We start from the raw sequence: 27,457 nt of genomic DNA on the forward strand, positions 1-27,457 counted from the left end.
AATTGGGAGATGGAATAGGGGCTTGCTCCATCCACTCCATGCATCGACCTGGTATTGCAGTACCTCCAGGAACGGTGCGAGCTCCCTCTGGGGGGAATATTCTTGGTACAAAAGTAGATTGAAAGTTTTTGCTCGTCGGTGCACTCTCCACTGGACAAAAGTGCATTTTGTTAGGAGAATTTGATTGCAAGAATGCGCAGGATATTCAAATACTGCGTACAAAATATCCTGCATCAACCTGGGATTGGAGTATCTCTACGGGAGAATGTTGTTGCTTCGAAAAGCATATAAACGGGACTGTTATCTCAATGCAATATTCTTACAAAGGTTGTGCGGCTCCCTCAATCTCTGCTGAGTGGTAGCAAAATTCCAGCGGGCTCCAGGCACCCCCCCCCCCAGGGTCGTGCTTCCTTTGGGAAATCAAGGCACAGGAGACCCTAGGGTCCTCCCCAGCCCAGCTCACCTATACAGGCAAACCACACTGCTACGAAGCAAGCTCTGGGGCCTCCAATCTCTCAAACGCAATGCAAGAGAAGAAAATATCATTACCCCCATCTCCCTCCCTCCCTCCCCCTCTCCCCTCTCTTTTTGCCCAGTTGCACAATGTCCATTACAATACAGTGGTACCTCGGGTTAAGTACTTAATTCGTTCCGGAGGTCCGTTCTTAACCTGAAACTGTTCTTAACCTGAGGCTCCACTTTAGCTAATGGGGCCTCCCGCTGCCGCCGCGCCACTGCTGCGTGATTTCTGTTCTCATCCTGAAGCAAAGTTCTTAACCCGAGGTACTATTTCTGGGTTAGCAAAGTCTGTAACCAGAAGCGTATGTAACCCGAGGTACCACTGTAGTGCCCTTTACTGAATGTAAACGAACTGTGAAAAAGACTATGAATTGAATGTGGAGGCGCTATTTGTACTTTTCCTTTTTTTATTATTTGATTACTTTGTAGCACAATAAAACATTTAATAAAAATTAATTTGGAAAAATATATATGATTGTACATATATTTACAGCTGGGTCTGCTTTGGATACAGTTCACAGCCTTCATATTTCAGGAGAAGCCCGTCCTTCACAGCAGCCAAGGCATCTCTGGGCCTCTCCCACAGCCTCTGAGACATGTTTGGTGACAGCCCCCCGGGGAGAGACTCCATCAGGCAAGGCCTCCTTCCACCTGCCTTGCTCTCCCCTCTAGTCTCTGCTTCTCAATGCGTATTGTATTATTTTATGTACTGTGGCTTGCCGTTGTTTTATTGATTATAGTTTAGATATTATTTATTGTAACTGTTGAGTGGATTTCTGTTTAATTTTTATATGTTGATATTATTATCTTATATTTTCTAATGATAGTTGAATGTTACTTTTTTGATGTAAGTTGCCTATTTTAAAGCTACGTTTTATTATCACACTTTCGTATTGCATTAGATTGTTATAAGATGTACATTTTTTGTTTCTTCAGCTTGTAAACCGCCTTGAGTATTGTAAGTTAGAAAGACGGTATACAAATTGAAAATGATGATGATGATGCCATTCCAACACTTCACGCGTCAACTCGCAATATCATTCTTGTCCCCAGGAGTCTTCACAATCTTTAGCCTGATCTCATGAACTTGCTGGAGGAAACAGACAACGCAAGACTGCGTTCAGTGGTTGGTTGGTGCTTGTCGGGGACTGGTAGGGTGGAAGGCAGGGAGCTCAACAGTAGGTGGCGCCAGAGCCAGTGACAGGCAGAGCCAAATAATTCTAGTTTTGCCCCCATCCTCCTCCTCCCTTCTGTGACAGGGGAACAAAGCTGATATAGGCAGGTGCTGTATCCTACACTAGTGGATTGTTAGAAAGACAGCAGGCAGAGACTGGCTGAGGTTAGTGGACCCCTGATTCATTTGCCCAAATTATAGATCAGCCCCCAACCAAGTTTCAAATCTATCTGGCGAAACAAGATAGATTTCCCACAGGCATTAATGGTAAAGGTAAAGGGACCCCTGACCATTAGGTCCAGTCATGGGCGACTCTGGGGTTGCGGCGCTCATCTCACTTTATTGGCCGAGGGAGCCGGTGTACAGTTTCCAGGTCATGTGGCCAGCATGACTAATCCGCTTCTGGTGAACCAGAGCAGCACACGGAAACGCCGTTTACCTTCCCACCGGAGTGGTACCTATTTATCTACTTGCACTTCGTGCTTCCGAACTGCTAGGTTGGCAGGAGCTGGGACCGAACAACAGGCGCTCACTCCGTCACGGAGATTCGAACCGCCGACCTTCTGATCGGCAAGTCCTAGGCTCTGTGGTTTAACCCACAGCATCACCCACGTCCCTTTTTCCTACAGGCATTACATACCATAAATTCCTTTTCCCGGCATTTCGGTGTTTTATGGGAAACATTTCTCCTGCAAACACGCCTTGGCTCACATGCTCAAACGTTGATGTCAGCATGAATGTTTGGTTTGCACAGCTGTGTTTTCACAGACTGACGCTGAAAGAACAGGAAGCTGTGACAGGAGAACTTTGGGGACTTTCCAGGCCCACAGTTGCGCAGCGGGCAAATGGGCAGCTTTATGCAGATTGCGCACCAAAGGTCCTCGAACAACCGGGTAGATGGCTGAGAAATTGGGAAGATGGGCAGGATCCACAATTCTGGAGAATAACCTGTGCATCAAGAGGCTGCTTAGCTGGACAACAGAAGCAGAAACGTTGCCAGAGTGCAATTTGAGGAATTTGAAACTGTGCTCATGCCAAAAAGGCCCTGAACATTTTGCAGCATCCATGTGCTCTCCAACAGCTCAAAATGCATCCAAATTCTGCGCCAGGAGAAGCAGATGAGCAAATAATTATTACAATTTTTCTGAAGCAGGCAACAGTGACCCTCGGTTGACACTTGGGGTTATTCCACGCAGACCTTTTACAAGAACAGTGACGTTTGAAAACCGAAAACTCAAAGCGGAAGCTGTGTTTCCGGTGAGTCAGCACAGGCGGTGCTCAATAGAAAAGCCCCTTTTACAGCGAAAACCGAAGGATTTCCTCAACTGAGACACAGACAGTACAGTGGTACCTCGGGTTAATAACTTAATTCGTTCTGGGGGTCCATTCTTAACCTGAAACTGTTCTTAACCTGAAGCACCACTTTAGCTAATGGGGCCTCCTGCCTCCACCATGCCGCTGCTGCGCGATTTCTGTTCTCATCCTGAAGCAAAGTTCTTAACCCGAGGTACTATTTCTGGATTAGTGGAGTCTGTAACCTGAAGCGTCAGTAACCTGAAGCGTCTGTAACCCGAAGTACCACTGTATTGTGCCTTCCTTCGTTTTGGTAAGCAGCTATTCTACTTGTCTCTGATACATCCTCTTTTCCCTGAACTGTTATTGTTTTATGTTGCTCTGATCTTCTCTCTTATAATAATAATAATATCTGATACAGCACATAATGGGAGGCCAGCAGAACCTTGCAATGGGAAGTCGGAGGGTGCCTGGCTGCTAGGAACAAGGGGAGGCAAGGTCTCCCCCCCCCCGGATGCCAGCACCTTCTTCTTCTTCTTCTTCTTCTTCATCTTCTTCTTCTTCTTCTTCTTCGGCCATCACTCGTAGCTGATGTGGGGAGTTTCCCTTCGTTCGACAAAGTGTAGGATTATGGCAATGAAAATAATGAACAGAGTTGGGGCAATAACACGACGCTGTTTAACACCTGGTCCCACTGGGAATGGTTCACTTTGAGAGCCGTTGTTATCTGCGATTATTGCTGTCATCTGATCATGGAGGAGCCGAATGATGTTCACAAATTTCCTGGGCAGCCAATTTTCAGAAGGACAGTCCACAGGGCATTATGATTTACTATGTCGAAAGCCTTAGGTCAATAAATGCTATATACAGGGGTTGGTTTTGCTCTCTGCGTTTTTCTCTTCACCGCTGTTTAGCGGTGAAAATAATCTCCACTGTCCCCCGAGAGAAGGTCAAAAACCATTTTGGGATTCAGGGAGGGACACCTCAGATATTGTTAAGAGACGGTTTGCTAAGATCCTTGAAAGAATTTTGCCGCCGCAGCTAATAGAGAGATGCCTTGCTAGTTTCCACAATCAGTTTTGTCACCTTTTTAAAAGAGATTGATAATTTTGGCATCCCTAAAGTTTGTTGGGATCTCTTCTCCCTCCCAATTTTTTTTGATGAGCTTGTGAAGTTGTGTAAGTTCAATTCCACCCACTTTGAAGACTTTGGCAGGTATACCATCAGGTCTGCTGGCTTTGTTGTTTTTCCTTTGGTCAATAGCTGTACACAACTCTCCCAGATTTGGAGATACTGCAAGCTCATCTCTAACTTGTTTTTGTGGAATTTGTGAGAGGACCTCAGCAGCTATGGGGGAATTGTGGTTAAGGAGATGTTGGTAATGTTCTTTCCATCGCAGTGCAATAGCTTCTTTATTTATTGAGGTTGAATCCTGACAAGACAGAAGTACTGTTTTGGGGGGACAGGAGGCGGGCTGGTGTGGAGGACTCCCTGGTCCTGAATGGGGTAATTGTGCCCCTGAAGGACCAGGTGCGCAGCGTGGGAGTCATTTTGGACTCACAGCTGTCCATGGAGGCACAGGTCAATTCTGTGTCCAGGGCAGCTGTTTACCAGCTCCATCTGGTACACAGGCTGAGACCCTACCTGCCCACAGACTGTCTCGACAGAGTGGTCCATGCTCTGTTTATCTCCCACTTGGACTACTGCAATGCGCTCTATGTGGGGCTACCTTTGAAGGTGACCCAGAAACTACAACTAATCCAGAATGCGGCAGCTAGACTGGTGATTGGGAGTGGCCGCCGAGACCACATAACACCGGTCTTGAAAGACCTACATTGGCTCCCAGTACATTTCCGAGCACGATTCGAAGTGCTGGTGCTGACCTTTAAAGCTGTAAATGGCCTTGGTCCAGTATATCTGAAGGAGCGTCTTCACCCCCATCATTCTGCCCTGAGACTGAGATTCAGGGCTGAGGGCCTTCTGGCTGTTCCCTCACTGCGAGAAGTGAAGTTACAGGGAACCAGGCAGAGGGCCTTCTCGGTAGTGGCACCCGCCCTGTGGAACTCCCTCCTCTCAGATGTCAAAGAAATAAACAACTATCTGACTTTTAGAAGACATCTGAAGGCAGCCCTGTTTAGGGAAGCTTTTAATATTTGATGAATCATTGTATTTTAATATTCTGCTGGAAGCTGCCCAGAGGCGGCTGGGGAAACCCAGCCAGATGGGCAGGATATAAATGAATTACCGTATTTTTCACTCCGCAGGACGCACTTTTTCCCCTCCAAAAATTAAAGGGAAATGTGTGTGCATCCTATAGAGCGAATGCAGGCTGCGCGGCTAAGCCCAAAGCCAGAACAGGGAGATGGAGTGCTGCAGAGTGCTCCATCTCGCTCTTCTAGCTTGGGGTTAGCTGCGCAAATCCTCTGCAGAGCAGCGGGGGGAAGGCACCCCGCTGCCCTGCAGAGGCTAGAAAAGCTGTCCCTAAAGCCAAAACAGTGAGACGGAGCGCTGCAGAGCCCTCCGTCTCGCTCTTCTAGCTTGGGGTTAGCTGCGCAAAACATCTGCAGGGCAGCAGGGTGCCTTCACCCCGCCGCCCTGTGGAGGCTACAAAGGCTGTCCCCAAAGCCTCAAGCCTTTGGAGTGCAGTGGGAACTTGTGCTGTGCTCCAAAGGCTTCAGGGATCTTTGAGGCTGGCGGTGGGGGAAAGCAGCACTTCCCCCCCAACCACCAGCCCCACAAGCTTGGGGGGCAGCGGCAAGGCTGCGCACAGCCTTTGCGCTGTTCCCCGACCTGCCCTTTGGGGCTGGCGGTGGGGGAAAGCAGAGCTTCCCCCCGCCAGCCCCAAAGAGCAGGTTGAAAGGAACCCGAAACCTCTGGAGCCCAGCAGGAACTCCAGCCACACTCCAGAGGCTTCGGGTTGCTTTCACTGAAGACTGGAGAGTGAGAGGGGTCAGCGCGCACCGACCCCTCTCGCTCTCCAGGCTTCCAAGGTAGCCGCCTGAAGCCTCCTGAGCGCAGCGGGAACTCTCGCTGTGCTCTGGAGGCTTTGAGTGAATGCACCTTGAACGCACCTTGTTTTAGAGGGAGAGAACAAGAAAAAAAATTTTTTTTCCTGTTCTCCCCCTCCTATGGTCCGGTGCATCCTATAGATCGAAAAATACGGTATTATTATTAATATTATTACAGTGGTACCTCGGGTTAAGAACTTAATTCGTTCCAGAGGTCCGTTCTTAACCTGAAACTGTTCTCAGCGTGAGGTACTACTTTAGCTAATGGGACCTCCCACTGCCTCCGCAGCAAAGTTCTTAACCCAAGGTACTATTTCTGGGTTAGCGGGGTCTGTAACCTGAAGCGTCTGTAACCTGAGGTACCACTGTATTATCTTTTAGAAGTGTGGTACCGTCTGCTGAGCCTAGGGGGGATATGCCATGATTTATTGGCCCATGGATGGTTTTTGTGGCTTTAAAGAAACTCAGTGCATCATGAGTGTCGTCTAAGTGCTGGATCTCTTGAACTTTTTTTTTATCCACCAGGTGTTTTTTAGTTCTCTGGTTCTTCTTTGAACCTCAGCCTTAGTGTTGGCATAGGGTTTTTTCTTAGTGGCACAGTTTCTGTCTCTTTGCCAGATCTGAAAGGCCTTCCTTTTCTTGTCAATCATGCGTTCAATCCCACTGTCTTTCTCACCAAACCAGTCCTGGTGTTTCTTGGTTTGGTATCCAATAGTTTGTTCACATATCAATCAAAAGTAAGATTCTGTTCTGATTGCTGTTGCCAATTCCTTCTTTCCCCAAAGTCCCAGGCTATTAAATAGAATAGAATACAAGAGAACAAAATACAACAATATAGAATAGAACAGAATAGAATAATTCAATAAACTAAAAGAGAATAGAATAGAACAGAATTTAAATTGAATTACATTACATTACATTAAATAGAATAATAAAATAAAATAAAATAAAATAAAATAAAATAAAATAAAATAGAATAAAAGAGAATAAAAAAATAGAACAGAACAGAATAGAATAGAATAGATTAAAATTAAATAGAATAGAATAGAACAAAATAGAAGAGAATAACAGAATGGAATGGAATGGAATGGAATGGAATAGAAGATTAGATTAAAATTAAATAGAATATAATAAAAGAGAACAGAACAGAATAGAATAGAATAGGAATAGAATAGAATAGATTGAAATTATAATAGAATAAAAGAGAACAAAATAGGAACAGGATAGGATAGGTTGGTAGGATAGAATTAAATTGAATAGAATAACATAGAATAGAATTAAATTAAAATATAGAATAGAGTAGATTAAAATTAAATAGAATAGAATAGATTAAAATTAATAGAATAAAATAGAACAAAATAGAACAGAACAGAATAGAATAGATTTAAATTAAGTAATAGAATAGATTAAAATTATAATAGAATAAAATAGAACAAAATAGAATAGAATAGAATAGAATAGAATAGAAAATAGAATAGATTAAAATTAAATAGAATAGAATAGATTAAAAGCAGAATAGAACAAAATAGAAAAGAACAGAACAGAATAGAATAATTGAATAAACTTTAATAGAGTAGGATAGAATAGAATAGAACAGAATTATATTAAATCAAATCAAATCAAATAATAGGATAGAATGGAATAGAATAGCTTAAAATTAAATAGAATAGAATAAAAGAGAATAATACAAATTAGAATAGAATTAAATTAGATTAGATTAAATAATAGAATAGAATAGATTAAAATTATAGTAGAATAAAAGAGAATAAAAGAATAGGATAGGATAGGCTAAAATATGATAAAATAGTATAGATCAAAATTAAATACAATACAATAGAAGAGAAGACAATAAAATATAACAAAATAGATTAGGAATAGAATAGAATAACATAAAATAGAATAGAATAGATTAAAATTAAATAGAATAGAATAATAGAATAAAGTAAAATAAAATAGATTAAAATTAGACTAGAATAAAAGAGAATAAAATGGAACAAAAGAGAATAGAATAGGATAGAAAAGAAGAGAAGAGAATTAATTAAATTAAATTAAAGAATAAAATAGAATAGAATAGGATAGGATAGAATAGATTAAAAATAATTAGAATAGAATAAAAGAGAACAAAATAGAATAAAATAGAACTAAATAGAATAGAATAGATTAAAATGAAATAGAATAGAATAGAATTAGATTCAATTAAATTAAAGAATAGGATAGGATAGAATAGAATAGATTAAAATTGCCGTATTTTTCGCTCCATAAGATGCACTTTTCCCCTCCTAAAAAGTAAGGGGAAATGTGTGTGCGTCTTATGAAGCGAATGCAGGGGGGAGGCAGGCAGGAAAAGCCCCCAAGAGCCGCACACAAGCTCCGCGTGGCTCTTGGTGGCTTTTCCCCAGGAGGGAGAAGGGACTGACGCGGCCAGTCATTCCCTTCTCCCTCCTCGTAGAAAAGCCCGCAGGAGCCGCATGCTCCTGTGGGCTTTTGCGGGAGGTGGGGGAATTGCCATAGCGCACGCAGCCGCTCTGGCCGTAGGGGCTGTGTGCGGCTAAAGAAGCCAAGACAGCGAGCGGCTATGGGACAACCGATGGATCCCGCTCGCTGTCTTGGTTTCTTTGCTCTTTGGGGCTGGGGGGGGAAAAAGATTTTTTTTCTTGATTTCCCCCTCTAAAAACTAGGTGCGCCTTATGGTCTGGTGCGCCTTATGGAGTGAAAAATACAGTAAATAGAATAGAATGAGGGAGAAGATAAGAGAATAAAAGAGATGGAATGGAATATAATGGAATGAAATATTATAGAATTAAATTAAATTAAATAATAGAATAGAATAGAATAGAACAGATTAAAATAGAACAGAATAGAATAAAAGAGAACAAAATAGAACAATATAGAACAGAATAGAAAAAAATTAAATAGAATAGGATAAAAGAGAACAAAATAGAAGAGGAGAATGAAATAGAACCAAATAGAATAGAATAAAATAGAATAAAACAGATTAAAATTAAATAGAATAGAAATAGAAGAGAAGAGAAGAGAATAAAATAACATAAAATAGAATGGAAGGGAATAGAATAGAATTAAATTAAATTACTGGTAAATTATAGAATGGAATAGATCAAAATTAAATAGAGTAGAATAAAACAGAATAGAATAACATGAAATAGAATGGAATAAATAGAATAGAATAGAATTAAATTAAATTAAATTACATAATAGGGAAGGAAAGGATAGGATAGGTTAAATTGCATAGAATAGGATAGGATAGGATAAAATTGGATAGAACAGAATACAATTTAAATTAAATTAAATTAAATAGAATAATAGAATAAAGTAAAATTAAACAGATTAAAATTAGAATAAAATAAAAGAGAATAGGTTAGGATAGAATAGAATAGATTAAAATAAAATAAAATTAAATAGAATAAAATGAATAACATGAAATAGAATAGAATGGAATAGAATAGAATAAAAGAGAACAAAATAGAATAGATTAAAATATAATAGAGTAGAATAATGAACAAAATAGAATAGAATAAAATAGAACCAAATAGAATAGAATAGATAGGAGAGAAGAGAAGAGAAGAAAATAACATAAAATAGAATGGAATAGATTTAAATTAAATAAAATAATAGAATAGAATAGAATTAAATAGAATAGAATAAAACGGAATAGAACAGATTAAAATTAAATACAAGAGAAGAGAATAACATAAAATAGAATGGAATGGAATGGAATGGAATAGAATTAAATTAAATTACCGGTAAATTATAGAATAGAATAGAGTAGAATAGATTAAAATTATAACAGAATAAATGAGAATGAAATAGAATAAAATATTACAAAATAGGATAGGATAGGATAAAATAGAATAGAATAGATTAAAATTAAACAGAATAGAATAGAATTTAAATTAAATTAAATAGACTAATAGAATAAAGTAAAATAAAACAGATTAAAATTAGAATAAAATAAAAGAGAATAGGATAGGATAGAATAGAATAGATTAAAATTAAATAGAAGTGAAGAGAATAAAAGAGAATAGAATGGGATAGTATAGAATAGAATAGAATAGAATAAAATAATATAGGATAGGATGAAATAGAATTGAATAGTATTAAATTAAATACTAAACAGAATAGAGTAGTGTAGAATAGAATCGATTAAAATTAAATAGAATAGATTAGAATAAAAGAGAAAAAATAGAATAAAATAGAACAAAATAGAAGAGAAGAAAATAAAATAACAAGAATAGAATAGAATAGATTAAAATAGAATAGAATAAAAGAGAACAAAATAGAGTAGAATAGAATAAAAGTGAACAAAATAGAATAAAATTGAACTGAATAGAATAGAAGAGAACAAAATAGAATAGAATAGATTAAAATTAAATTGAATAGAATAGAACAAATGATAACAAAAAAGAATAGAACCGAATAGAATAGAATTAAATAGAATGAAATAAAATGAAATAGAACAAAATATAAGAGACGAGAAGAGAACAACATAAAATAGAATGGAGTGAAATAGAATAGAATTAAATTAAATTAAATTACTGGTAAATTATAGAATAGAATAGATTAAAATTATAATAGAATAAAAGAGAATGAAATAGAATAAAATATTACAAAATAGGATAGGATAGGATAAAATAGAATAGAATAGATTAAAATTAAATAGAATAGAATTTAAATTAAATTAAATTAAATCGAATAATAGAATCAAGTAAAATAAAACAGATTAAAATTAGAATAAAATAAAAGAGAATAGGATAGAGTGGAGTAGAATAGAACAGAATAGAATAGAATAGAATTAAATTAAATTAAATTAAATTAAATTAAATAATAGAATAGAATAGAATAGAATAAATGAGAACAAAATAGAAGAGAAGAGAATGAAATAGAACCAAATAGAATAGAATAAAATGGAATAGAACAGATTAAAATTAAATAGAAGAGAAGAGAATAAAATAGAATGGAATGGAATAGAATAGAATTAAATTATATTACCGGTAAATTATAGAATAGAATAGAATAGAATAGAATAGAATAGATTAAAATTATAATAGAATAAAAGAGAATAATATAGAATAAGATATTACAAAATAGGATAGGATAAAATAGAATATAAGAGATTAAAATTAAATAGAATAGAATAGAATTTAAATTAAATTAAATAGACTAATAGAATAAAGTAAAATAAAACAGATTAAAATTAGAATAAAATAAAAGAGAATAGGATAGAATAGAATAGAATAGAATAGATTAAAATTAAATACAATAGAATAGAATAAAAGAGAATAGAGTAACATAAAATAGAATAGAATGGGATAGAATAGAATAGAATAAAAGAAAAGAAAATAATAGAATAGGATAGGATAGGATGAAATAGAATTGAATAGTATTAAATTAAATTAAAGAACAGTATAGAGTAGAATAGAATAGATTAAAATTAAATAGAATAGAATAAAAGAGAAAAAGTAGAATAAAAGAGAACAAAATAGAAGAGAAGAGAATAAAATAGACAAGGATAGAATACAATAGAATAGAATAGATTAAAATTGAATAGAAGAGAAGAGAACAAAAGAGAGTAGAAGAGAAGAGAAGAGAACGAAATAGAATAAAATAGATTAAAATTAAATTGAATAGAATAGAACAAACAATAACAAAATAGAATAGAAACGAATAAATAGAACAAAATAAAATAGAACAAAATATAAGGGAAGAGAAGAGAATAACATAAAATAGAATGGAATAGAATAGAATAGAATTAAATTAAATTACCAGTAAATTATAGAATAGAATAGATTAAAATTATAATAGAATAAAAGAGAATGAAACAGAATAAAATATTACAAAATAGGATAGGATAGGATAAAATAGAACAGAATAGATTAAAATTAAATAGAATAGAATAGAATTTAAATTAAATTAAATTAAATAGAATAATAGAATAAAGTAAAATAAAACAGATTAAATTAGAATAAAATAAAAGAGAATAGGATAGAATAGAATAGAATTAAATTAAATTAAATTAAATTATAGGATAGGATAGGGGGAAATGTATAGAATAGAATAGAATTAAATTAAATTAAATAATAGGATAGGATAGGATAGGATAGGATAAAATAGAATTGAATAGAATAGAATTAAATTAAATTAAAGAACAGAATAGAGTAGACTAGAATAGATTAAAATTATATAGAATAGAATAAAAGAGAACAAAATACAACAGAATAAAAGAATAGAGCAGAGCAGAATAGAATAGATAAAAATTATATAGAGCAGAATAAAAGAGAACAAAATAGAATAGAACAGATTAAAATTAAATAGAATAGAATAGAACAAAAGATAACAAAAAAGAATAGACTAGAATACAATAAAAGTGAACAAAATAGAATAAAATAGAACCGAAGAGAAGAGAATAACATAAAATAGGCTGGAATAGAATAGAATTAAATTAAATTAAATTACCAGTAAATTATAGAATAGAATAGAATAGAATAGAGCAGAGCAGAACAGAACAGAACAGAATAGAATAGAATAGAATAGATTAAAATTATAATAGAATAAAAGAGAATGAAACAGAATAAAATATTACAAAATAGGATATGATAGGATAAAATAGAATATATTAAAATTAAATAAAATAGAATAGATTAGAATTTAAATTAAATTAAATTAAATAGAATATTAGAATCAAGTAAAATAAAACAGATTAAAATTAGAATAAAATAAAAGAGAATAGGATAGTATAGAATAGAATAGAATATAAGAGAATAGAATAACATGAAATAGAATAGAATAGAATTAAATTAAATTAAATTAAATTAATTAAGATTAAATTAAATTAAATTAAATTAAATTATAGGATAGGATAGGATAGGATAAAATAGAATTGAATAGAAGTAAATATAATTAAAGAACAGAATAGAATAGAGTAGAGTAGAGTAGAGTAGAATAGATTAAAATTAAAGAGAATAGAATAGAATAAAGAGAAGAAAATAGAAGAAAATAGAACAAAATAGAAGAGAAGAGAATAAAATAGACTAGAACAGAATACAATAGAATAGATTAAAATTGAACAGAATAGAATAAAAGTGAACAAAATAGAATAAAATAGAACTGAATAGAAGAGAACAGAATAGAATAGATAAAAATTAAATAGAATAGAATAAAAGAGAACAAAATAGAAGAGAAGAGAAGAGAAAAGATTAAAATTGAATTGAATAGAATAGAATAAAAGAGAACAAAATATAATAGAATAGATTAGAATAGAATAGAATAAAAGAGAAAAATAATAATAAAATAGAAGAAAATAGAAGAGAAGAGAATAGATTAAAATTAAATAGGAATAGAATAGAATAGAATAGAATAGAATAGAATAGAATAGAATAGAATAGAATAGAATAGATACATTATTCTATGGAACAGGTCATTTTAGTTTATTTTTTTGAGGGAGGCAGAGGAATTGGCACAGGAAGCCACAGACAATAGGACCAGCACCTCCCCTTCTAAACAGCCAGTCATCCATTCCCACATCTCTTCTGAGGAATTCCCCGCCCCATCCTCTCACTATATATAGAAGGGTCCGGTGACTTCTGTTTCAGTGTATCTGAAGAAGTCTGCATGCACAAGAACGCTCATACCACTAACAAACGTAGTTGGTGAAAACTGAAGGATTTCTTCAACGGAGACTGGGTTTCTGGAGAGTCAAAAACGACCAGACTTGTTAGAACAACCGCCTTGAAAAATTGGAAACTGAAGGATTTCTTCAACGGAGACCGTAAATATTACAAAAACCACATAGTTAAAGTGAAAACTGAAGGATTTCTTCAACGGAGACCGTAAATATTACAAAAACCACATAGTTAAAGTGAAAACTGAAGGATTTCTTCAACGGAGACCGTAAATATTACAAAAACCACATAGTTAAAGTGAAAACTGAAGGATTTCTTCAACGGAGACCGGGTTTCTGGAGAGTCAAAAACGACCAGACTTGTTAGAACAACTGCCTTTAAAAATTGGAAACTGAAGGATTTCTTCAACGGAGACCGTAAATATTACAAAAACCACATAGTTAAAGTGAAAACTGAAGAATTTCTTCAACGGAGACCGTACTCGATAGAAAAGCCACGTTCTGAGTAATACCCGGCTCCATCCTCTCACTATATATAGAAGGGTCCAGTGACTTCTGTTTCAGTGTATCTGAAGAAGTCTGCATGCACTAGAAAGCTCATACCACTAACAAACTTAGTTGGTGAAAACTGAAGAATTTCTTCAACGGAGACCGGGTTTCTGGAGAGTCAACCACGACCAGACTTGTTAGAACAACCGCCTTTAAAAATTAGAAACTGAAGGATTCCTTCAACAGAACCCGAACTCGATACAAAAGCTGTGTTTACAGTGAAAACCAAAGGATTTCTTCAACAGAGACCGTAAATATTACAACAAGAAGAATTAAAGTGAAAACTGAAGGATTTATTCAACGGACATCGGGTTTCTGGTGAGTCAACCACGACCAGACTAGTTAGAACAACCGCCTTTAAAAATTGGAAACTGAAGGATTTCTTCAACGGAAACCGAACTCGATACAAAAGCCGCATTTACAGTGGAAACCAAAGGATTTCATCGAGACGCAGACAGCAACACCATATTGTGCCTCCGTCATTTTGGTCAGCGGCTCTTGTACATGTCTCTGATACATCCTCTTGGACCCGCAATGTTATTGTATTATGTTGCTCTGATCTTCTCTCTTATTATAATTTCTGATACACCACATATTGGGATGCCTGCAGAACCTTGCAATGGGAAGTCGGAGGATGCCTTGCTGCTAGGAACAAGGGGAGGCAACGTCTCCCTTCCAGACGCCAGCACGCCAACCCCAATCCTCACACTAACCGCCATCCTAACCCTAACCTTAGACCTAGCCCAAGCCCAAGCCCTAGCCCAACCCCTAGCCCAACCCCTAGCCCTAGCCGTAGCCCTAGCCTTAGCCCTAGCGTTAGCCCGAGCCTTAGCCCAAGCCTTAGCCCGAGCTCAAGCCTTAGCCCGAGCCTTAGCCCAAGCCTTAGCCCAAGCCTTAGCCCGAGCCTTAGCCCGAGCCTTAGCCCGAGCCTTAGCTGGAGCCTTAGCCCAAGACTTAGCCCAAGACTTAGCCCAAGACTTAGCCCAAGCCTTAGCCCAAGACTTAGCCCAAGACTTAGCCCAAGCCTTAGACGGAGCCTTAGCCCAAGCCTTAGCCCAAGCCCTAGCCCCAACCCTAACCCTATCCCGAACCCTAACTCTATCCCCAACACTAACACTAACCCTTATCCCAACCTTAACACTTACCCCAACCCCCACTCTCGCCCTAGCCCCAACCCTAACCCTATCCCGAACCCTAACTCTATCCCCAACACTAACACTAACCCTTATCCCAACCTTAACACTTACCCCAACCCCCACTCTCGCCCTAGCCCCAACCCTAACCCTATCCCGAACCCTAACTCTATCCCCAACACTAACACTAACCCTTATCCCAACCTTAACACTTACCCCAACCCCCACTCTCGCCCTAGCCCTAACCCTAACCCTAACCCTATCCCGAACCCTAACTCTATCCCCAACACTAACACTAACCCTTATCCCAACCTTAACACTTACCCCAACCCCCACTCTCGCCCTAGCCCTAACCCTAACCCTAACCCTATCCCGAACCCTAACTCTATCCCCAACACTAACACTAACCCTTATCCCAACCTTAACACTTACCCCAACCCCCACTCTCGCCCTAGCCCTAACCCTAACCCTAACCCTATCCCGAACCCTAACTCTATCCCCAACACTAACACTAACCCTTATCCCAACCTTAACACTTACCCCAACCCCCACTCTCGCCCTAGCCCTAACCCTAACCCTAACCCTATCCCGAACCCTAACTCTATCCCCAACACTAACACTAACCCTTATCCCAACCTTAACACTTACCCCAACCCCCACTCTCACCCTAACCCCCACAATAACTCTAGATTTAGCCCAAGAACAAACTGTAATCCTCAGATTAAAGTTAATCTAATGCTATACCTAAACCCATACCTAGCCCTAAACCTACACACGTTCTAACACAAGGAAATCCTAATGGCAGATTTCAGCATTCCCTTTGAGAACAGAAAGACAGCCCAAGTCATGAAGCATCAAGATTTCAGAGAGAGATATTAGAAGATAATACTAATTTATTGTCAAAAATGTATAATCTGCTCCTGGAATGGGACACCAAAGAGGAACAGGTCAAATCTGTTATGATAAAATGGGCAAAAGATGTGGGACACAATATCAGCCTGCCGGGGCCCGCTCTGAAACTCAGGTGAAAGTGGGGGCACACAAAAATCTCTCCCTCCCACAACCACCTGGCAAACCCTATTACAAATGATAGAGTGAGAAAGGCTTTGGAAGACAGATCTGAAATTTACAGCATGTACTTTATTGAAATAAAATTACAAGAAAATGATGTGTCGTGGTACTTAACCCCGGTTAAATAAGCAAAAATGTACAGAACAAGAACAAATAATTGTTGGAAATGTAAAGAAAGAGAAGGTACTTTTCATCATGTGTGGTGGAAATGTAAGGCGGTAAATAAATTATGGCAAATGATTTACAATGAAATGAAAAAAAAGGTTTAAAGCAACTTTTCAGATGCTTTTTTTACTAGGAATTGTAGGTAAAGAGATATCAAAGATCAGAGAAATTTGTTTATGTACGACGGCCGCCCAGATATTGTTAGCCCAAAGATGGAAAGAAGAAACAGTCCCAAACAAAGAAGACTGGCAGACCAAGTTAATGAACTATCCTGAAATGGCATAATCATCTGGGAAGCTCAGAAGTTAAGATGACAAGACGTTTAAAGCAGAATGGAAAATGTTCGTTATGTGTTTACAAAAGTATTGTAAGCAGATTGAAACATTGGCAAGATTTTAAGAACTCTTGTAATTTTAGAGATTGTACAAATAACTTAGGAAAAGAAATTTTGGAGTAGTAATGATATGCAGCTGAAAAGAAAATTGTTGGGACCCAGGGAGCCTGTGGAGGGAAGTCCAGGCATTCAGATAACCCCATTTTACGGATTTGATATTGTTTTTGTGTAAATGTTTTTTTCTTTTTTGCTTTTGTTTTATCCTTTATCTTATGTTTGTTGAAAACCAAATAAAAATATATTATAAAAAAGACGACCAGCTCTGCAAAAGTCCTTTGCCGGCAGATGCACTCAGGGAAAGAGGCTGAGTTCTGACTGCGATGTCCACATGGCCGATATGCGGCCGTTTCCACTATAGATGGCCCTGTGCCCAACTGCGGAAGTGACTCCTGCTCCTGTTCTCGACTGTTCTTTGGCAATAAAGATACTTATCTGTTAAGCATCCCTTTCTGGCCTGGCTTCTTCTCTGAAATAACCACACCCTAAGAAAGAGTGCTGAATATCATGCCAGGGGATTTCACATCTGGCAACCAATGCACCCCTTTGGCATCAGATAGTACATGCGCAGGCAAGCCTGGGATGCCCATTTTCACAGCCCTCTAGCAGCTACAGTGGCTCTTTTACCAGAAGGAACGTGTTATGTACTGAAGTTCTCGCCCTGGGCAGCAGGGGATACTGCAGATAGTTATGCAAATGTAATGGTTCTAGGGGTTGCTCGTGCGTAAGCAGGTGCCTATCTCCCCGGCTGGGTGCAAACACCTGGCTGGGTTGCCTAAGTGAACCTTTTGTTCCGGACAGCCACTCACCCGTGGCTGACTCAATCGCTGGCAGAATCCGTGAGTGGGCGTTTCTTAAACTTCTTCCAGCAAAGAAGTTCTTTGACGCCTAGTCTCCGCCTACCCTCTCTGCGCGGAAGCCTTCTGCACGGGGGGGGGGGGCATGGGCAACGGAGGACCCCTACTCTCCCCGCTGGTCCCAGGCAAGGAGTCATGAGACCGCCTCGCCACTTCCCCCAGCTGCCCCCCTTCTCCCCTGGTGCTACGCTGATTCTCTTCCCTGGAAGATGGGCTGCTCCTCCCGATCCCTGGATGCTCTCTGGAATCCCTCTGGCTTTTGCTCTCCCCCTCCAGTACTGATGGCAGTTCCCTGACAGCAAATAAGGGATCGAAAGTGACATTCAGTGATTGGATAGTTTTAGAAAGTTGTTACAATTATGTATACTGGAGCTCTACATAAGCAGGCTGACTGAACCCTTCAGTTCAGTTCTGTACTGGCCTGTGAATAAACAAGAGTGATGAGGGAACCACCAGAAGGCCCTCAGAGCTGGACCTCAGTGGCCAAACCGGTCATGGTGCTCATTGAAGGAGCTCCATGTGACATGGAGATTGACACCGTGTCTGCCCTGTCCATCGTGTCTTGGAGCACCATCAAAAGACTGGTACCCAGAGTGTCTAAAAGGCAACTTGACTCTCACCGCGTACACCTGAGAGACTACCAGGGAAACAACATTCCCGTGGTAGGCGTTGGCCGGTTCCGGATTGCCTTCAAGGATTGCCACCCCCATCGTTCTGTCCGGACACTGAGGTCCAGCTCTGAGGGCCTTCTGGTGGTTCCCTCATTGCAAGAAGTGATGTTACAAGGAACCAGGCAGAGGGCCTTCTCGGTAGTGGCGCCTGCCCTGTGGAGTTAAGTTGTGGATGAACATATCAGACGACACAGTGATTCTTCAACAGCTCTTGTTTATTCACAGGCCAGGACAGAACTGAACTGAAGGCCCGTGTTGCGAGGTCCGAGTCCAGTCCGAGGTCGAGGGTGTGGTATGGAGGCTGTCCGTCAAAGCTGAAGCTGGGTCCAAGGCAGGGAGTCGGGCGAGGTCAGGAGATCCGGCAGGACAGGGTGCAGGCAGGAACTGGCTACCAACAGCGTTGCTCCCGCAACTTGGGACTGGGGCTGGCTGGCTTTTATCTGCCCCGAGGCATAGGGCGGCCCCAGTCCACAGGTGACTCGCCTCTCCTGGCCTGGAGGCGAGCACTACTCCTGCGGGAACTTAGTTCCCTCCGCCTCTCTGCCCTGAGTGTCTGTAGCTCAGGAGAGGCTGGAGGGTTACTGGACCCAGAGGCAACCTCAGCCTCCCCTGACGGGGCTGAGAGTGGAGCATCTGCAGGCAATGGGTCCTCCATCACCTCAGGAGCCAGAACAGACTCAGCTGGTGCCTGCACCTGAGGATCCAGCACAGGTGAGGACCCTTCAGGCTCAGGCCCCAGCCCCGGCTCAGCTGGTTCTGGAGGCGTGGACTCCTGTGCAGGCTGGGATTCCTCAGGTTCAGCCTCCGAGTCCGAATCCCAGGCCATCACATTATTATTATTATTATTATTATTATTATTATTATTATTATTAATATTATTTTTAATCCTCATTCCCAGAGAATTCTGGGAACTGTATCTGTGTGGGGAAAATGGCCGCCTAACAACTCTCTGCACCCTTGGCAAACCACAACTCCCAGGATTCTTTGGGGGGGAGCCATGCCGGTTAAGGCCCTGTTATGAGGAAGCACTGGAGGATCCCTCTGACTCGCTTTGCCGACGTCTGCCCCAAAGTCCTGGCCTGCTGTTCCTTGTGCGAACGCCGACATACTTTCAAGATGGGGATTGCTTGAGAGTGATGTTCCTTGTTGTTCTCTCCCCAGGTCGGATTCTTCACTGAAATTGGGCCCATGTCTTGCTTCATTTCACGACATATAAGTGCCCTAGGCTTGGCGGGGGGACGAGGGGCAGTGTCTCAGCGGCTTCCAGAGGGCTGTGAAGGTGTCAGAGAATGCTGTCCATCCTCTACCCCAGAACTATCAGCCCACCTTCCCTTTCGCCTCCCCTTCAGCTGCTCATATCCCCTCTTAATTCTCTTTGCAGTCCATTCCCTCTGAAATGGAGTTTGACCCCAACTCCAATCCTCCGTGCTACAAAACTGTAGATAAGGTAAGTTTCCGTCTCTTCCCAGCATAGTGGATTCTAAAAGCTGCTATTTTAAAAATAATTGAATTATTCCAGGTGGGGGGGGGGACTTTAAAGGGGGAAGGGGGGGCTTGAACGACCACTAAGGGTTAAAGTATAGCCAGGCCATGTGATGGGGTTATCTTCCCACTACAGAAGTGGGGGGGGCCTATTTCAGCTTGGGGGGGCCACATTCCTTCTGGGTAATTTTCTGGGGGCCGCGTTGCCTGCGGCGGGTGGGGTGGGAGGCCAAAGTGGGCGGAGCAATGGGTGTGGATTTCACTTTATGGTAGGCTAGCTTCTGAGCGCATGCCCACCTGCACCCTTTTTTGGGACATCATGCAGGTTCAAAGCACAATGGGAGTTCGCTGCAGTTGCACTTTGGGGTCGGTGGGCTCATGTCTCCCCCTCCTGCTTTTCCCCACAGGCCTTGTTAGCTGAAGTAACCCGTCCCCTGGCTCTGTGCGGAAGATCCTGACCTGTGGCTTCTAGGACTTGTATTTACAACACACAAGCGCCACTTATCCAGGACTGTCGGCAGCTGGGTGACGAAGGCTGGACGGATATGACCCCCTCCCTTCATTAAAGGCTTTCTCGTTCTGTCTTCAAGTCTGCCTCCTCCGTGTTTTTTCCTTCCTCTTCCCTGCCCACCCCCTCCAACCTCCTTTTGCTCCCCTCCTTTCCACATGGGGTGGGGCAGGATAGGAACACAGGAAACTGCTTCACCCTGAGCCAGACCATTGAGGCCACCTAACTCCATACTGCCTACACTGACCGGCAGCCGGTCACTGGGGTTTCAAGCGGGGAGTCTTTCCCTTTTTATTTTTTAATTCATCTTTATTGATTTAAAATATCATCTTACATATACCTTACAAATAAGGACAGCAGAATTAAACTTTTCCTGTCTATTTTCCTAGTATATTTACTCCATTTGTTCATTTTTGTTTACCATCATTACTACTCCAAAATTTCTTTTCCTAAGTTATTTCTACAATCTCTAAAATTACAAGAGTTCTTAAAATCCTGCCAATGTTTCAATCTTCTGATATCTCTTTACCTACAATTCCTAGTAAAAAAGCTTCTGATTTTTAGTAAAAGTTGCTTTAAACATTTTTTTTTCATTTCATTGTAAATCATTTCCCAAAAGTTTTTTTACCACCTTACATTTCCACCACATATGATAAAAAGTACCTTCTGTTTCTTTACATTTCCAACAATTATTTGTTCTTGTTCTGTACATTTTTGCTAATATAACCGGGGTTAAGTACCACTGGAACATTGATCAGCTGCTCTTGTACTTGTTTCTGATCCATCCTATTTGACCTGCAATGTTCTTGTTTTATGTTGCTCTGATCTTCTCTCTTATTATAGTAATAATATCTGATACAGCACATAATGGGAGGCCGGCAGAACCTTGCAAGGGGAAGTCGGAGGGTGCCTGGCTGCTAGGAACAAACTCTAACCCCACCCCCCTCTCACCCCAACCCCCCCTCACCCCAACCCCCACCCTAATCCCCATTCTAACCCTAAATTTAGCCCTAGCCCTAACTGTAATCCTAACTTCAAAGTTGAATCTAACTCTAACCCTAAACCTACACGTATTCTAACGCAAGGAAATACAGTAAATAAAATAAAATTACATGAAAATGATGTTCCATTGGTACTTAACCCTGGTTATATTAGCAAAAATGTACAGAACAAGAACAAGGGGGAACAGCGCCAGGTTCCCTGCAATGCTGAAAGGAGAGAGAAAACATCACATTTTAGTGAAGCGGGTCTGTGGTTGGGAGGGACATTTTCTGGGACTACCCAACAGCCTCTAAAGCTCACCTGGTGGCAGGTTTCAGGTGCTTTCATCTGTCTTTTGGTGCCAGCAATATTTTCCCCCGGAGGAAAAAGCAGCGCCATCCCTGGAGACCCTGCAACCCCCGGCCGATGTCTGAGTTGGGTCAGAATCCTGCCTACACTGCCAGAGTTAATGCTAAATACGTGACTTCTGGTAAATGAGCTGCCATAGCTGCTAGAGGGTGGAGGAAATTGTGTCCCAGGCTTTTTAGACAAATATACCCGTGTACTATCTGCAACCAAAGAGGGGCATGAATTGCCAGGTGTTCTCCCCCCCCCCCGCCCAGGGAGCTTGTGGGGTGGGCACATAGTCTGCCCAACTCATGACCTTTCCACCCCCCACATCGGCCGGGGGTTGCAGGGTCTCCAGGGATCGGAGGGGATCTGAGGGGAGAGCGTGAGTGGAAATGAACATAGTGGTGTAAATGACAAACCAAAGCGCATTGTGTGAGGATAAAATTCTGGCCAAACTGCATTCAAAAAGGGGTTTCTTGGGAGCAGCTGGCAATAAAGGGCTGGTGAATGTTCTTCCTATAGTGAAGATAACAGTGACACCCAGTGGCCTCTCGGGGTTATTGCACGCGGACCATTTACAAGAACAGGGAGGCAGAGGAATTGGCACAGGAAGCCACGGAAATGAGGACCAGCACCTCCTCTTCGAAGCAGCATTTCTTTTGTCCAAATAATTCTCTCGGTCTTCATGTAAATGCCAGAACAGGAAGGATTGTTTTCTGAAGCAGCGCTACAGTGACCCCGGTGGCCTCATGGGGTTATTCCACACATACCGATTACAAGAAAAGCGACGTGGGAAAAGTTGAAAACTCAAAACGGAAGCTGGGTTTCCGGTGAGTCAGCGACGATGTGCTCGTTACAACAACAGCCTTGAAGAAGTGAAAAGTGAAGGATTTCTTCAACGGAGACCGTAGTCGATAGAAAAGCCGCGTTTACAGTGAAAACCGAAGGATTTCATCGAGACGCAGACAATAACACCATACTGTGCCTCCGTCAGTTTGGTCAGCAGCTCTTGCACATGTTTCTGATCCATCCTCTTTGACCTGCAATGTTATTGTTTTATGTTGCTCAGATCTTCTCTCTTCTTATAATAATAATATCTGATACAGCACATAATGGGAGGCCAGCAGAACCTTGCAAGGGGAAGTCGGAGGGTGCCTGGCTGCTAGGAAAAAGGGGAGGCAAGGTCTCCCCCCCAGATGCCAGCACCCCAACCCCCCCTCTCACCCCAACCCCCCTCAGCCCCACCCCAACCCCCCTCTCACCCCACCCCCCTCACCCCAACCCCCCTCTCACCCCAACGCCCCTCCCCCCCACCCCAACCCCCCTCTCACCCCACCCCCCTCACCCCAACCCCCCTCTCACCCCAACCCCCCTCACCCCCACCCCTCCTCTCAGCCCAACCCCCTCTCCCCCACCCCTACCCCCCCTCTCACCCCACCCCCCTCACCCCCACCCCAACCCCAGCTCTAACCCTAGCCCTAAACCTACACGCATTCTAAGGCAAGGAAATCCTAATGGCAGACTTCAGCATTCCCTTTGAGAACAGAAAGACAGCCCAAGGAAGCCAAGAAAATAGGCTCTGCAGGTTTTGGACGCAATTAAACAAGCAAAGATAGGAAAATCACCAGGACCCCGTGGCCTTACAGCAGAATATTATAAAAATGAAAGGAGTTTGAAGAAGTTAGAGAAAGGGTTACAGACTGGTTACAATATTTTCAACTAAACTGAACTTTAAAAAATGACAAAAAGAAAGGATTTAATCATGAAGCATCAAGAGTTCAAAGTGTGATAGGAGCAGATAATACTAAATGATTGTCAAAAATGTATAATCAGCTCCTGGACTGGGACACCAAAGAGGAACAGGTCAAATCTGTTATGATAAAATGGGCAAAAGATGTGGGACACAATATCAGCCTGCCAGGGCCCGCTCTGAAACTCAGGTGAAAGTGGGGGCACAAAAAAATCTCTCCCTCCCACAACCACCTGCCAAACCCCATTACAAATGATAGACTGAGAAAGGCTTTGGAAGACAGATGTGAAATTTACAGCATGTACTTTATTGAAATAAAATTACATGAAAATGATGTGCCGGTGGTACTTACTTAAGTAAAATAAAATAAAATAAAATGAATAATAAAATAAAATAAATAAAATGAATATAATAAAACTTTTGTTGATTAATCTACTGCTAAAAGCTTAAAGGCTTAAAGAAAACATGAAAAACAGCTGCTGTTGTTTTTAAAGAGTTTGTTTCACCCTTAAAACACACTCTTACAATTTTCTAAAACAAGTTATACATTATTCTATGAAACAGGTCATTTTAGTTTATTTTTTTGAGGCAGGCAGAGGAATTGGCACAGGAAGCCACAGAAATTAGGACCAGCACCTCCTCTTCTAAACAGCATTTCTTTTGTCCAAATAATTTTATGGGTTTTCATGTAAATGCCAGAACAACAAGGCTTGTTTTCTGAAGCAGCGCTACAGTGACCCCCGGTGGCCACTTGGGGTTATTCCATGCGTACCATTTACAAGAACAGCGACATGGGAAAACTGGGAAACTCAAAACGGAAGCTGGGTTTCCAGTGAGTCAATCACGACCGGACTCGTTACAACAACCGCCTTTAAAAATTGAAAACTGAAGGATTTCTTCAATGGGGTGGAAACTGAAGGATTTTTTCAACGGAGACCGTAGCCGATAGAAAAGCCGCGTTTACAGTGAAAACCGAAGGATTTCGTCCACCTGGCAAGCCCCATTACAAATGATAGACTGGAAAGGCTTTGGAAGACAGATCTGAAATTTACAGCATGTACTTTATTGAAATAAAATTACATGGAAATGATGTACCGGGGGTACTTAACCCCTGTTTAATTCGCAAAAATGTACAGAACAAGAACAAAAAATTGTGGGAAATGTAAAAAAAAGAAGGTACTTTTTATCCTATGTGGTGGAAATGTAAGGTGGTAAAAAAACCTTTGGGAAATGATTTACAATGAAATGAAAAAAAAATGTTTAAAGCAACTTTCACTAAAAATCAGAAGCTTTTTTACTAGGAATTGTAGGTAAAGAGATATCAAAAGATCAGAGAAATTTCTTTATGAACGATGGCTGCCTGGATATTGTTAGCCCAAAGATGGAATGAAGAAACAGTCCCAAACAAAGAAGACTGGCAGACCAAGTTAGTGGACTATCCTGAAATGGAATAATCAACTGGGAAGCTCAGAAGTCAAGATGACAAGATATTTAAAGCAGAATGGTAAATGTTCGTTATGTATTTACAAAAGTATTGTAAGCAGATTCAAACATTGGCAGGATTTTAAGAACTCTTGTAATTTTAGAGATTGTACAAATAACTTAGGAAAAGAAATTTTGGAGTAGTAATGATGGTAAACAAAAATGAACAAATGGAGTAAATATACTAGGAAAATAGACAGGAAAAGTTATAAAACAAACTGTGCGATAAAATTAAGACAATAGGAAAAGTGCATTGAGAATGGAAGTTTCTTTCAGAAGACTTTATTAGAAAAGACAGGATGTTATAGTCAATGCTCATCTCTTATTGTTAGCTCTGCTTTTTATCCTTATTTACAGTATTTCTGTCGTTTATATTTTTGCGTTTAATTCTGCTGTCCTTATTTGTAAGGTATATGTAAGATGATATTTTAAATCAATAAAGATGAATTAAAAAATAAAAAGGGAAAGACTCCCCGCTTGAAACCCCAGTGACCGGCTGCCGGTCAGTGTAGGCAGTATGGAGTTAGGTGGCCTCAATGGTCTGGCTCAGGGTGAAGCAGTTTCCTGTGTTCCTATCCTGCCCCACCCCATGTGGAAAGGAGGGGAGCAAAAGGAGGTTGGAGGGGGTGGGCAGGGAAGAGGAAGGAAAAAACACAGAGGAGGCAGACTTGAAGACAGAACGAGAAAGCCTTTAATGAAGGGAGGGGGTCATATCCGTCCAGCCTTCGTCACCCAGCTGCCGACAGTCCTGGATAAGTGGCGCTTGTGTGTTGTAAATACAAGTCCTAGAAGCCACAGGTCAGGATCTTCCGCACAGAGCCAGGGGACGGGTTACTTCAGCTAACAAGGCCTGTGGGGAAAAGCAGGAGGGGGAGACATGAGCCCACCGACCCCAAAGTGCAACTGCAGTGAACTCCCATGGTGCTTTGAACCTGCATGATGTCCAAAAAAAGCGCAAGTCACCCGAGGGTGCGGGGGGGGGGCATGCGCTCAGAAGCTAGCCTACCACAAAGTGAAATCCACACCCATTGCTCCGCCCACTTTGGCCTCCCACCCCACCCGCCGCAGGCAACGTGGCCCCCAGAAAATTACCCAGAGGGAATGTGGCCCCCCCAAGCTGAAATAGGCCCCCCCCCACTTCTGTAGTGGGAAGATAATCCCATCACATGGCCTGGCTATACTTTAACCCTTAGTGGTCGTTCAAGCTCCCCCTTCCCCCTTTAAAGCCCCCCCCCCACCTTGAATAATTCAATTATTTTTAAAATAGCAGCTTTTAGAATCCACCATGCTGGGAAGAGACGGAAACTTACCAAGGTAATCATCCATGAGGGAGCCAATAGCAAACTGCGAAATAATTTTTTAAAACATTATTCTTCATTTACTTATAACTCACACTTTCATAAAACTATGCCGAGGCGGTATAGAACATTTCAGAATAAAATCAACAAAACGTATCTGTTAAAAATATCATTTGAAATGGAATACACCTTTTCCCTCCTCTTCATGTTCTCCTCACAACAGCCCTGAGAGGTAGGCGAGGCTAGGCTGAGAGGCAGTGACTGGTCCAAGGGGAGCTCCATGGCCCAGTGAGGATTCGAACCCGGGTCCCCCAGGTCCCAGTCCAGCACTCTAACCGCTAGCAATAAAGTGCTGGTGAATGTTCTTCCTATAGTGAAGATAACAGTGACACCCAGTGGCCTCTTGGGGTTATTGCACGCGGACCATTTACAAGAACAGCGACATGAGAAAAGTTGAAAAGTCAAAACGGAAACTGGGTTTTCGGTGAGTCAGCCGCGACTGGACTCGTTACACCAACAGCCTTGAAAAATTGAAAACTGAAGGATTTCTTCAACGGAGACCGTACTCGATAGAAAAGCCGCGTTTACAGTGAAAACCGAAGGATTTCATCGAGACGCAGACAAGAACACTCTATGACTTTTGCCTCCGTCATTTTAGTCAGCAGCTCTTGTATTTGTCTCTGATACATCCTTTTCCCCGCATTCTTCCATCCTTTAGCAAATCTCTGCTATGGAGGCCACTTCCCCTTTTTGCCAAGCGGTTTGAGTAACGAAGCTTCAATTGGAGATAACCACCAGGGTGTTTTTTTGTTCTATTAGATCTTTATATCTCTCCCACACCCTCATTAGTGATCTCCTGCGTATGATTGTAAAATCCTTTGTGCACGTTCCCTTTCCCGTACCATAAGTATGCAGGCCATCCAAATCTGTTATCGTGAGGGTCCAAATCTAATGCTTCTTCCTTTTCCAGTTTTATCCAGTCCCTAATCCACACTAATCTAACTCTAAACCTAAACCTAAACCTACACACATTCTAAGGCAAGGAAATCCTAATGGCAGACTTCAGCATTCCCTTTGAGAACAGAAAAACACTCAAGGAAGCCAAGAAGATAAGCTCTGCAGGTTTTGGATGCAATTA

At 40.8% G+C, this 27,457-nt stretch overlaps 1 long non-coding RNA gene across 1 annotated transcript; it reads right to left on the reverse strand.

Moving 5' to 3' along the window:
- Positions 1-21,462: 21,462 nt before the first annotated feature.
- Positions 21,463-26,654, reverse strand: LOC310667051. The gene is made up of 5 exons (XR_014506147.1): positions 26,332-26,654; positions 25,092-25,871; positions 24,530-24,760; positions 23,274-23,772; positions 21,463-21,521 (listed from the first exon to the last, which is right to left on the reverse strand). It is a non-coding gene; the product is annotated as an uncharacterized lncRNA (long non-coding RNA).
- Positions 26,655-27,457: the final 803 nt, after the last annotated feature.

This window comes from Podarcis tiliguerta, assembly GCF_965153285.1.
Source record: "Podarcis tiliguerta genome assembly, chromosome: 16".
NCBI classification, from domain to species: Eukaryota; Metazoa; Chordata; class Lepidosauria; order Squamata; family Lacertidae; genus Podarcis; species Podarcis tiliguerta.